Genomic DNA, 14,447 nt, shown 5'->3' on the forward strand with positions numbered 1-14,447 from the left:
TTGTTCTTTCTGGCTCTCTTTACTCCCCCAGCACACACACACACACACACACACACACACACACACACACACACACACACACACAATCACATACACACACAATCACATACACACACACATATACATATACACACACACATGACACGTACACACAGAAGACATAAACACACACACAGAGCACCCTCACACACACACACACACACACAGGTTTCTTTTCATAGAAGTTTGCTGTTTTTTTTATTACTTCCTTGCCATTCAGTGCCCCTCCCCACTCTTCCCGAGTGGCTGCAGTCTGCAGTGAAAGAGTGCTGGCCTATTATCCGCTCCAACACTCAAACCCAGCTTTGTTTTGTCCGGATCGCTCCTCTCATGCTCGTTAATATTCACAGAAAGACCCATGGCTCTCACAGAATTCACCCCCCTTCCACCCGCACCAACGCACCGCCTCCTCCAGCACCGCCACCCTGGTAACAGCCAAGTGTGCCCCGTGAAGTGTAAACACAACGAAGGGAGGGACAACGCCTGACAAACATCCCCCCAGGACGTGGCATCCTGGCCCCCTGCATTCAGGGCGCTGGCACCACCACCAAACAGTTAACAGGGATGTGAGAGCCATGGCACTGGACCCAGAGCTGCAGGCCCCTGCCCGTGGGTCTGAAGCAGTAGACCCTCCCCCCTCCTCCATCCCCATCCCAACAAAAATGCCCTCTTTCCAAAATCTCTTTTCTCATATGGAGGTGTAAATGTTTGGAGGGGTTGTATGTACGCAGAGAAAAAGAGGGAGAAAGAGTGTAAGACAGAAGGTGAGGAAAGACACTTTTAAGCCATGATGGTTAAATTATTTAGTTATGAATGGGTTAAGCATTCACTTATCTTTATTTAAATGACATATTGCACATTTCATAGCATAATATATAATTATGATCCCATAATTTGATACATGCATATGATGACATACAATTTGTTATGTCATGATGACACATGGCTCTTATTAAGGGCATTGTGTGGAATATCCTAGGTTTAATGAAAAGGTATTCCCAGCATGGGTTAAGCCACCCCACTTTGAAGTGCTATCATTACTCCCAACTTAATGTAAGATTTCCTCTTCAACACCTGCACTTTTAACCAAAAAAAAAGAGGGGAAATTAACCGAGAGCCCTGTATTTCTTCAACATGCAGTCGACCGGCATGGGGTCGAGCATTCAGACCCCTGGTGATGTTAACGGCGCACTGCTATTATCACAGGTGTGATTGCCCACCAGCCGAGAGCCCCAATTTACATCTTAATTACCATTGTAATCAATGGGGCCGTGCAAGGGCTTCATCTGTGACACTCACGAATCCCCCATTTGTGACCCGCCGTGGTTCCCATAATCCTTTGTGGCAACAGGGTAAAGCGCCAGCGGCCTGCTTATATCGTTTAAACGGCAATAACAGAGATGATGGATTTCAGACGCCGGAGCACAGAAAATGAAACGGAGAGCTTCTGCGGGGAGGCCTTTGCGAGAGCGTGTTCCACTTTAAGATGACAAGGCAAATTGGTATGATGCACGCTGTATGACAGAAAGCAAATAGTCCATTGGCAAGTGATCCTCGTGATTTAAACTGCCAGTGATTGGACAGCAAGCTCACATTAAGCTCTTATTGATCAGCTCAGTGTTTCGCCCGTGATCAATTAGTCAATATGCTGAGGCCGAATCCAATACAGTAGGCCAGGGAGGGAGAGAGGGAGTGAGAGATAGAGAGAGGGAGGGATGGAGGGAGGGACATGTGGAGTGGGAGAAGGAGCGACGGATGCTTGAGGTTCTCTCCACTACTGGACAACAGCTGTCAAGCCTCTGACATATGGCCTGACAAGGCAGGGGGGAGGGTGAGAGAAGTGTGCTGGGCTGGGCTGGGGTGCGCCCTGACTGTACAAGCTGACAGAACAGGCATTTCTGCTGAAAATGTGAAAGTCCCAATGATATGGACAGATGGAGTCATAAATCACGGCCTCGATACCTCAGCATGCCACACTGGTGCAGACAGAGATGGGAGAAAAAAAAGAACACTCTAGAGAGAAAAGCATACATGGCTGAGTGATCTTAACTGTACTGATAGGATGGGAGCTGCGCTGTATGCGGCCTCCTTTAGAACCAGCGCAAAGGCCGGCACATTAGAGTCCAATTAATCATTTGCGTAATTGTTGCTAATTGAGGACGAGATGTTATATGAGTTGAGGTACTTGCTCACCGGCTCGTGTTCATTCTCTCTTCTTCTCAAACTGGGTTAATTGTCATATAATTATCTGCCTTTCTCTAAGTGGTCACTGACAGCATATTTACAAAAGAGCTCTTGTGCCGCTGATAATTATTAAATTAGTTAATTAATTAAAAATTAAACTGCGCAAAATTTGATCACGCAGCCTAAATGAGAAACATTTATGGGACGCCTTGTGAATGATTGCACCAATGAATTAAACATTCCAAATGAATGAAACAATTAAAGTGAAAAGCGTCTTAATTAATATTAGATCACTTGGCTGCTCTCCTCCCCTGTCTTGGTACATGCATCCACAGCACAGTTCCCGATGGGCCTGAGAGGGATCTAACAGTCTTGCCTGGATACACAGTTCAGCTCTATCAGGGGTCTCTGTGCTTATCCTGGCCAACCATATGCTCTTGTCTCTCAAATAGCCCTCATAGGCCAATAACACTGCCATGATGTGCTCCATACATCACAACAAACATTTTATATATTATTATATTGAAGTGTACATAATATATGTACATATAGTGTGTATATATATGTATATAAAACAAGAAATATGGCATGAGTGAGAATGCCGTTGATGGCAGTATCGCCAAGGCTGTAGTTCACAAACATTATCATGATCACGAGTGCCATATTGCTTTTAAAACAGTTCTATTACCAACTAATCAAGTTTCAGGACATCAAATTGTGTTTTCTATAGTTTAGTTTGATTTATTTATCATCTGCCCAATCATCTGTTTATCATCTAACCCAATCTTGGTGTCAGACCTTTGCCATGCAATGCAACATGAAGTTTAGTGATCAAAGCTATGGGCTCTAATTTAAACGGAAGGCATAAGTCTAAAGTCCAGCTAAAGCTTAAATCGCAACTTTCGGGCCACTTCATAAGACTGAACCCAAAAAAAGGACCGGAGCACACGATTAGTTATAGCGAGTTTTTACTGGTGCTGGTGACTAACGTTTCGACGCGATATCGTCTTCATCAGAGTCAAACTGGCTAGAGCCCAAGAGACACCTACTTCATTCTAACTAAAGCTTATTTAATAATGAGGCAAAGTCCATTTGCTAATTGAATATGATGAGCAAGTTCCTAAGCACAGGCATCAGTGGATCAGCTCAATGCTCCCACACGTCACACGGCAGCTTTAGTTCATGCACGAGACAACTTTGCTCACTGACTGACTTTGCTCTCTGCCCCTCGTTTAAATGAGGGCTCTCTATGAGCTCCTGCACACACTCATTTGTATAGCCTACTCGCTTGTGTCTGCACATTAAATATTAAAATGTGCATTCACACTACTCCATTTCACTCAAGTCCGAGTAGAGATCTCATCCACTGTTATATAGACACAGATTGCTGGCAAGTTTCTCCTCCTCTCCTTCGCTTTGGCCTGCTGTTAACCTCTGCACAGGTCAGTGGGGTTAGTTAGTGTGGTCCAGTAAGCCTGCAGCTGACTCCACTAGAGCACAGTTACCCTTGGCCTGTCTTTCCCACTGAAAATCCTCTTCAGCGTGTGAAGTATAATGCAATTTAAGAGATAGGCAACACCCTGCAAGGACCTGCTTGACATCCGATTTGAACACTGCCAGCAGTACACACATACACACACACACACCTATTAGGAAACACTCATAATTCAATGTCACCAAATTCAATTGACTTGGGTAAAATCCAATTTGTCACAACAAATACAAAAAAATGCACTCTGGAATAATTGTTCGACAGGGCAAGACACTTTAAAAATATAGTGCGGAATTATTTAAACAAGGCATTCTGCTGTGAAAGACGTGACACAAATAAATGGAATTACAATGAGTTTTCAAATTTGAAGAAAATCCTAATGTGCAACATAGTGCAGGGTTTAAAAATAGCCGAGGGATTATTGGGAGTCTAGGTAATTGGATTGGCACTCTTGAGTAAATGGCTCCTTGCTCCACATGAAGTCCATAAAGCAACAGTGATTCTCATCAGAGATTTGTAAAACTTCTCATGGTAAAAATCTCTCCACTTAGAGAGGTATCCAGCGCTAAATGGACGGCTTGCTGTTTGTTTATTTGCAAATTGTGTTGTGAGAAGTGAGAAGTGTACTGCCAAAAGGTCAAATTAGCCCCTCTGCCCATGTGATGGGTGGAAAAACTAAAGCACATTTACATGACTGCTGCATCTTAGCTGAAATGAAGAAGTGCAGTGCACTTGGCAGAACACATTCATTCATATTATAATCATAAGTAAAACCTTATTCTATTACTAAACTAAACACTAAAACTGTCCTATTACCAAACCACAAGCAATAGTAATGCAATACCTTAACCAGTACCATAACATCTGCAGTCAGTGGGACTGTGCATGTGAGAGTATATAGGCCTATGTGAATGTGAGCGTGTGTGTGTGTGTGTGTGTGTGTGTTGTGCCTATGTGAGTGAGTGAGTGTGCAAGCAAGAGAAAGATGGCTATAAATATATCATATATAAATGATAATGTGAAGACACAGAGTCATAAGACCGTAAATCACAGGGAGCTGCACAAATTAATATAGTTTACAGTTGATGCAAAGATGGGCCGGTCATAAATCCTGTCTGATTTATGCAGATAAAATCAAAAGGATTTCCTTTATGAATTCACTCGATGCCATAAACACTCTCTCAGGCTCTTTCAAGCATTAAGCAAAATAATCTCCTCAAGTATTTGCGCATTTGCACGCCCTGAGAATTCTTTTAGCCAACATGGCAGTGGGACTGCTTGAGTTTACTATTCCTGCTGCAACTGGGGAATTGTGTGATTATACAGCATATGCTTGTGCTGCTCTTTAAATGACAATAGTTTGTAAATGCAATGTGGAAAATTCTCTTCAAACTGCTACAGGAGGGAAAGAGAGACAGAGAGAGAAGGAGAGAGACAGAGTGAGGGAGAGAGACAGCGAGAGTGAGGAGGAGAGAGAAGGAACAGGGTGGATATGTGTGTGTGGGGGGGGGCAGTGGTGTCAGTGGAAGGTGGGTGGGGTGGGTGCGTAGGGTGGTGGGGGGGGACTGAGGTTGCGAGCAATTTCTCTTTGTTATCAAGTGAAATGACTCTGCAAATATGACAATAAATCACGGCGGAAATCAATCTGAGAGGAGGCGACTGCTAGGCACTGATAATGCATCAATCAATATTTAATGTTTAGACTTTAATTAATCCACAGGCGGCAAGCATTCTTTAAGTGACAAAAGGAGAGGGTGAGAAAAAACGAGGGCAAGTGCTTTAGCATAGAGCAGCTCTTATATCAAACAGGCACATCGAGCCGGCTGGCCTCATCAGTCGATTCTTCCGGAGTTTTCTTTTTGTTTTTATTCTGTTCATTTATTACAGAATCCTTGCAAAGTGACATATGTATGGTGGGATTACCCAACATTAAACACCCAGGTTTATGACCCAGGTGCCAGAAAAAAAAAGATAAGAGCAGAAGGGTAAAGAGATTTCTTGTAGTCTGGGCACAGCTTTGACCAGTGGTGAAATAACGGACATTTTGGCATGAGGGAGCATCAGTTCTTACAGAAGCTACAACCCAAGAGAAGAGCATGTAGAGGAGCCTCTGGGTGTAAAGCCATGCATCTAATGTTGTTAGGGGGAATGATGGAGATGCTGCTTTTGAATGATCCATTTCCTAAGCTGGCAGAAGTGTGGGAATGGCACCTGATGCCCTGGGCTGTCGTGAGAACATGGAGACCCCCTCTGCCACAGCAGACGCCCTCTGGCTTGATACCTATCCATCCGGGACACCACTCCACTCCCCTGGTGTGGAGGCTAGCAATGCCCAGCACAAACCACCCACCCAACCCCACCCTCTCTCTCCAGCGTCCTTTCTTTTGGTGCACAACTCCCAGCCAGGCTGAGCGACTGCGGAGCCGAGAGCCGTAATGGAGGAAGCTGTGTGTGCGCGCGGAGCCCTGCTTTGCACTGAGCCCCGCAGATCATAGAGCCAGGTCCCAGAGGTGCTAATTACTGCATCCTCAGCCAAGAGGCTCCGGCAGCAGCAGGCAAGAGAGGAAGAGAGAGGCGGAAAAAAAAGATTCTTGACATTTGGATACCTGTGAGTAAAGATTCAGCCTGATAATTGGGACACAGTCACCCACTGCGAAAGAGGCCCAGGAGGTATATTTAAGGTGCTGATGGGTGAAATAGCTTGGGGTAAATAAGGAAACACTTTCAAGGGGTGGGTGGGGGCGTGGGGGGAAGCGGCCGATCATTTGAAACTCAAGCTGGAGTCAGACGTAAGAGCTGGCCAGGTCAACACATATCACGTTAAAGAGTCTTCTTCCACAGGGATTGGGATCATTATAAAAAGGTCTTGAGATGGGGGCTAAGGGGATTATCCATAAGGGGGTTTTGATATTCTTGACTGCACATATTGATAACAGCGCTGTTTGATCCATTGTGTTATTGTGTTCAGATTACAGGTCTTTCATCTTCAAAGGCCTTAATCTGAACCAGATGAAAATACTAAGCAGCCATATTTCTGCCTTGTGCAATATGGAAACTTTTTAAATGCTTTTTATTTACTAAATGTACTTATTTTCATCATAATGTTTTTTGGTGAAACTTAAAACTGTGTGTATATGTCAACAGTGTCCAATTACCAATTTTCCAAAAAGAGCACCTTCCCAGTGTTGTTTGTCTGTGGGTGTATGCATATGTTTATATAGGTTTAAGAGTATGACACTTGTGTGGGAATACCAAAGTGTCTTGAGGAGGTGTGTGTGGTCTGGTGAATGGTTCAGCTGTCACCTCAGTGTGTGTGTGTGTGTGTGTGTAGCGCTGGATTAAGGGGCACACACACACACACACACACACACACAGAAAAGGCCCTAAACGTGTCTACAACATATTAAGGGTGACCCTCAGTCTTTCCATTCTCCAAACAGTGATTTAAACTAAGCCATATGTTCCTGTCGGTCACACAGCAAGCACCAGATCACAACCAAGGTCACTTGAGCCTAATCTAACTCAACATCATGTGTTCACATTAAGCAAAGCAGTCTCAGCACCATGGCTGTCTTATCAGTCCTGGGCAGAGGAGCACTGCTCATTTTGTAATACCGCTCCGTACATTATGTGTCGTTGGTGGGGTAATCGGAGATTTCACAAGACATTTCAAATTCATTCTTTTGAAATCTGAAAATCCTCTGCCAGCACATTGGGTGTCACAGGATTTTTTTCTGCTTTTGTAACAGCTCTCATTCACTATTTTAGACAGTTATTTCTCCTTTTTATCACATTTCCTGTGAGGTGCGAGGTGGATGGCGCAGGGTCTTGGTGCTGGAGTTTTGAGCGAGTATCTCTTCCTGTTTCCTCAAACTGAGGTACAGCGAAGCATCCACTTCCTGACAAATATACAGTCAATCAACCCGCCAGGAATATTCCTGGAGTTTTAGAACATTTGAAACAGATATTACTGTCACAAATCATTTTCAAAAATAGATGTAGATTTTTTTAAATTCTGAAAATATAGATAAAATTGTCAGAGAGTACATTTTCATGATTATCTCTTTCACACACACATATACACACACACACAAATAAATGTTGATTGAGATTTGTTTAAAAGTCTGTTTCAAAAAGCCACTAAACTGATAAAACACACTACTTAGACAAGACCGGTTGAATCTTGCATGAACCGCTATACAAGATTAACTTGATGACATACATCTTCATAACGTCTTTCAAAAGCTCTGGAACAGCTTGTTCATGCTAGGGCTTATTTCAAATATGACACATAGGCGGGAACCGTGTGACAGCTTGGAGTTCATCATCATGCAATGCCACACACCAATTTGTACAATGAAACAGGAAGTTTGACAGAAATTATTATCACACTTTGCCACCATTGCACAACAGCTGTCTGTTATGTCAAATGTTGTATCAGTACTCACATTCACCCACTCGCATGGGGAATGTTATGTACAGAACAAACTGCTAGAAAATAAAAAAACAGACAGTGCGGAATAAACACGAGGTTCTCTGACTTTTCTCCTCAGCTACTTTTAATACACAATAGCTCAGTGTATGAGGGGATGGGGTGAGTTGCCAATTGCACATATCCCATTTGTCATGCTTATTAAAACAGAACAGGAGCTAAAACAAGCTGAACTGAAAGTGAGCTGTTGGTGGTGGAGACACCACGGCCTGATTTATTGCATCAACTTCTGCACGACATACCCTTAATCGTGCGCACACACACACACACACACACACTTTCTCTCGAACACATATGCGCTTATACCCACACAAAATTGTATGCACACATTCTGTCTTGCACACACAAACACAAGCGTGCGCACACACATGCTCTCTCTCTCTCTCTCTCTCTCTCTCTCTCTCTCTCTCTCTCTCTCTCTCTCTCTGTCTCTCACTCTCACACACACACACAAGCGCGCGCGCGCACACACACACACACCAAATATTAGAATTGAAATATAAACCCAAAGTGTGAAACATTAATCCAGCCGGCAGACAGACAGACAGAGCAGGGATATCCAGGCTCATAAATAGCAGGAAGGCAAAATAAGACATTGAGTGCACATGCCAGGCCCATGTCTCATTCCCTGTAGACATATTTGAACATGTGTAAGTATATGATCAGTTCCTGCATGCCATGGCTGGATGTGACCGCCGCAGCACGAGTTTCATTTCCAGGCAAAGTTGCAGCTCCAGCAGCTTCTCTGTGGTGGAGAGTAGGGGGGAGGAGGGGGGCTGGGGGAATCTCTCTACAGAAACAGAATTACAGCAAATCAAGACATGGGAGAAATCACAGCAAAGAGGTGAAAATATAGACGTTTCATTAAACAACAATGGACTTCATGTCAACATGGGGACACTAACCATTTCTGTGTGTGCTTTGGTAAACAATGAAAGGTCAGTGCAAACCTTCAATGTCACCCCATGGACACGATGTGATCACTGTCCAACAAAATGCTCTTAAAATCACTTTGAGTCCCCGTCCCCCCCCCTTTTTGTAATGAACCCCCCACCCCTCCAGGCGGTCCAGCGTCCATCCAACCCCCCCCCCCCCCCCACCCCCTTTTAGCCTGATGGCATTTATTACAGGTGAGAAAAGCACAGGGCATACTGGGCTTGGCTGGGCTGGGCTTGGCTGGGCTGGAGGGTAAGTGGTGGAGGTATGGGCACGGAGTCACTGCCATGCATTACAATCAACCCTCCTCCTCCTCTTCCTCCTCCTCTTCCTCTTGATGGGGCTGGGGAGCCTGGACAACAGGGATAAGTGGACAGCCACTGGCCTCGAACCACTCGTAAAAATTAAACAACGTGCATAAGTTTAACAAAAAAGGGAAAGGTTGAAAAAAAATAATGAGTGCAAGCAAGCGGACTACAGATCTGTGTCCTCTCCGGTCATGGCAATCCAGCTGGATTGGAATTGGTGGGTGGCGTGTGTGTGTGTGTGTGTGTGTGTGTGTGTGGGGGGGTGCTGGTGATGTCACCCATTTTATCATCTGTTTGATTAATCCCTCTGTCAATTTGAAACCCAAATTTGCCGCTGCGGTTTTTAGAACGCATCCAAGCAATATACAAGCTGATTGCATATAAAGTCATGGGGGCTGGCAATGAAGAAACAGTGAGTGGGGTGGGGGGGGGGGTGGGTGGTGTGTTAGTGGAACCAAGATAGAGAGGAACGAGGAGAGGGGGGGTGTCTTTGGGTCAAGGAACTTAAGGAATGCTGTGTTCTTCTGCCCCTTTGTGCGCCCCGGCTCCGATGCCAAGAGGGAGGCTCTCGGGCCTAATCCCCCCTGATTTGGTAAACACTCACACTAATGCTGCGTTCAGGCTCTTAATGCCGTTGTTTTCTCCTTAAAGAAAATGTGTATTTCTTCGGAGACGTCCCGGAACAGATGGAAAATGTGAGGATGGATTTAATCGGACTAAGACTCATGTTTAGATTTAGGTTGAGATTAAGAGCATGGCCGGCATGTTCAATAATTATTCTCTAGTTGAATTAAATATATCCTCTTAGAAGTAAGGCATACTCTTTGACGTGTTTGTCTATTTGAAGTCAGGCGTCACATGGCTGGCTAAGATGCGTGTAAACATATTTTTGTTTTTCAGTGCGAGAGAAAAAAATATGGCAGGATAATTTATATTATGCCTTTGATGTGTTGATCAGCATTTCGTTTTTTTTGGAGAGCATGATTTGAATTGGATTTTATTATCTAATCAAGAAATCCGCAGGGCACAATTTAGAAAAAAAGACTTTTCTCCCCTTTGTAAGCCAAATGTCTGAAAAAACCATGTATTATCACAAAAAAACAGTGTCAATTGATTAAAATTCACAAAACGACAAACAATTCATTCCTCCCCCGCAATCCTCAAACAACAGCCACGACACCTATCTATCTGGTTCCCTCTGGTTGTAATTGTCCCATATAAAATGCATTTTTTCTTTCCCAGAGACAGTCAAACAATTGCACTCATTTGCTAATTGATTGCAAAGCGGCGGGAGCATTCAGCTGTTGGATCGATCCATCTATTTGTAGAGGTGTGGCCTGTGGACGGGCCCTTCCCCTGCCATGAATGGGGCCCCTGGCCCTCCCCAGGCAGGGCCCATTGTTCTCTTTTATCACTCCTCATTTTCATAAATCTAAGGTGGTAATCTTTTAATGTACGCAGCCCCACAGCACACCAACACTTTTTAAAAGGACACTATGTGAAATGGTTACCTGCTGTAACAATAGCCCTTCCTGCTGATGTTATCTAATAGGGGGAGGGGGGGACAGAATGTTGACAGTGAGAGCAGCTGCTTATACCTTCAACAACATTTTTCTATATCTTCCTCTATCCTTTCTTTCTCTTTATCGTCTCTCTATCTGTGTCTCTCAAGCCAATTCATTTCAATTCAGCTTTACTGCCATGACAAAATATGAAATTGTTATTGCTGAAACATTTCTGATCAGACAGAGAGATGACTACAGGAAAGAAATAAAACAGAACAAAACAAAAATATATTCATTACTTTACATACAACATCATCTCTCTCTCTCTCCCCCCTCCCTCTCTCTCCCTCTCTCTCCCCATCTCTCCTGGGTGGGGGTCTGGGACAGGCAGTCTTCTCACATTGATGTTATCAGCCCCACGGAGGTCCTGCTCTCTTTAATCACCGCCCCCTGTGGAAATGACACTGTGTCATCCAGCCCCGGGAGCCACTGTGGCTTAATAAAGATAGGAGAGAAAAAGAAAGAAAGAAAAACACAAGCTGAGGCGGTGGTGAGCGAGAGCGGAAGAGCGGAAGAAGGGTAGAAGTGGTACAGAAGGAGGGATGGAGGGATGGAGGGAGGGAGGGATGGAGGGAGTGGAAGAGGGTGAGGGAGAGCAGAGATTAAAAAAGCATATGTTTTAGAAGTCATTAAAACGTACGCAGTAGGGCCTTTGCTGGACTTGATTTACACGCCAGTCAGCAAAGCAACCGTGGGTCTAAATAATGTATTAATTTTTAAAGACCCCCCCCCCCCCCCTGCGATAAAAAAAAAAACACATCTCCATCTGGCCAAGTGCGAACTGGGACAGGGCTAGATTAGAGAATGCTCTGTGTTATCTTATCTGAGCGCAGGCTTAATGTCGGCCGAATCAATGCCACTCCAACAAGTGGTTCATTAAAACTGAATGGCAATGTTTAATTCCATGTATTACAAAAAGAAAAAAAGGGAGAAACTGCTGGTATTTGTTCAAATCTGTGCTGTTCTGAAGGCATTAGTTTGACTAAACCAAGCAGTGAGTTGAAAAGGACTGGAGACAAAATTCCCCTAAGCTCATCAGTCAGGACATAGTTAAAATAACACAGCATTGTTCTAACATGGAAATGACACCGCAAGACCATAATGTGGAAACCAGGAAAAAACTCCAGGTTATGACTGAAGTTATGATCACACATCCAGATGGATTCATTTAATGAATTTCTGGAAGGCATGACAAAACTTAAAATGGATACAGTACTATGTAAAGGTTGTTAAAACGGGTAAAATCTCAATACAACTTGTATCATTTTTTGGGAAAAGAAAAAAAAAACTGGTCAGAACATGATATGTAACAACTCCACAATGTCAGCATACCAGTAAAACTAGTAATTTTCAAGCAAAAGATAAAAAAAAAACAATGGACATTGTAATTGTGAATACCAAAAAAAAAAACCTGCCAAACCAGTTCCCCTCTTTTCCAACCGTATGGTACACAAGGTAAATCCCCCGCCCCTCATTCCGATCCGTCCCACCTGTCTCAAGGCAATCTACACTCCAAACCTCAGTAACATACAAGCATCCCTATGCGGCCACTTCCGTTACGGCCGATGAACTGTGGAGAGAGAGAGGCTGTCTGTGTCGCTCCAGCCCTTTCCTTTCCTAAGCCTCCACAGGGGCAGGGGGTCCAGTCAGCCCCTCCTCACAGCTCATCCCCACGTCGTCCCCACTCACCACCGGCCATATCAATCACCCACACACACCCATCACCATCTTCGCAGACCCTGGAAATGGCCCAGGAGGTATAAAGTTGTTCGGATGCCAATATCTCGTCATGTCCAGAATCACAATGGCTTGATTTGGCCCTCCATCCATCAGGGCACTGGACAGGCTCCCATCGCCATATTACCTAAAAATTATTAAAACTTTGAGCCCCACATCCCATAAATTAGGGCCGAGTTGCCCGCGGCGCCGTTAACGTGGGGGAGAATGTATGGCTGCCCGTCGCCGTAGAGTAATTACACACTAAACGCCGAGCGTGGCCAGGCATTCTGGACGCCGCAAATCGAGGAGGTGGTTAGATAAAAAAAAAAAAACAGAAAAATTGCAAAAAAAGAAAAGGATAAAAGAAAGTTTTTTTGGTGATGGGCTTGTTACAGTTTATGTCTTTTTTGTCTTGCTTCCCTTTATTTTTTTGTGGGGATGGGGGGGCGGGGGGGGGGGGGTGCAACACATTATTCATTCATCAGGTCAGGCCAACCTGAGCAGGGAGCCATTATCCTGCCAGTGGAGAGCAAACATCTGCTGCTAAGTGCATGCAGGCGATACTGTGACATGTTTGCAACCTTGTCCTCTTCAGATGTTTGGCCTACAGTGATACACTTCAAACACTTGGCCTGGGCTGCTCCCCTGCTCTCTCTCTCTCTCTCTCTGTCTCACTCTTTCCCAGGATCAAGTTGAGAAACCGGTATCCTTCTCTCCTTAGCTTTTTCATCCTTCTCTATTGGCTCTTCACACAGCCTGGTCTCTCTCTCCCTCCCTCTGGGTGAGTGAACTAATCCAGTAGGAAGATCTGACCCTGTTTTTGAGGGATCACTCACAGACTGACCTCTGGTATCATGTGACCTGCTGTAGATCCTGCTTAATCAGACGACCATTTGAGCAGCACAAGGACTGGACACCGAGGATCTATGTCATCTCTGTGGTCAATGTGGTCTGTGGCTCTGTTTTCTTTCAGAGCATAAGCACAAATGTCAGATGATTTTATTAGATTATATCTATGCTATTCTGGCTAATCAGTCAATACATACGTACAATTAAAGATGTGAGCTTATTATTTGATCAGAGTTTTTATACATCTAGGTATTTCATTAATTAATAACCTATCAATCCCATACTCTGAGACAACAGGCAATTATTACACTTATTAGAATTATAAAATTAGAATTACAAGACGTATTAGATGATATCAAATAAGCTTTGGCGCCATTCTGTTTGTGTCTGGTTGTAAATGATGCTGTTGTTTAGTTCTGAGATGTGTTAGAGAGGTCAGCTTGTATGCTTGCTGCTTCTCTCTCCTCAAGCTAATGCTGAGGATTACTTGGTAAGGAAGATTCCTCCTGTTGCTTTGGCTTTGTGCACAGGGCAAAAGCTGTACACTGTGTGTGTGTGTGTGTGTATATACTGTGTGTGTGTGTGTGTGTGTGTGTGTATACTCTCTGTGTGCATGTGTGTGTGTGTGTGTTTGTGTGTGTATACTGTGTCCCGGCTCAGAGGCTTGGGGGAGGCTAGTGTTTGGAAGAGAGGCGTTGATAATGGATAGAACATCTGCCGAGCTGCAGGTGTCTCTTCCCTCCTCGTCTTGTCTCTCCTCTCTTCTCTGTTCCTCTCCTCTTCTCTCCTTTCTTCTCCTCTCTCCTCCAGCAAAACAGATGATCTCACTCCCCAACCCCACAGCTCTGTTTACAGCTCCCGCA

The sequence above is a fragment of the Alosa pseudoharengus genome, unplaced genomic scaffold (genome assembly GCF_046254945.1).
Source record: "Alosa pseudoharengus isolate Yale_2024_CS ecotype anadromous, Long Island Sound unplaced genomic scaffold, YU_APseudo_1.1 YU_APseudo_1.1_scf_16, whole genome shotgun sequence".
Classification (NCBI taxonomy): Eukaryota; Metazoa; Chordata; class Actinopteri; order Clupeiformes; family Clupeidae; genus Alosa; species Alosa pseudoharengus.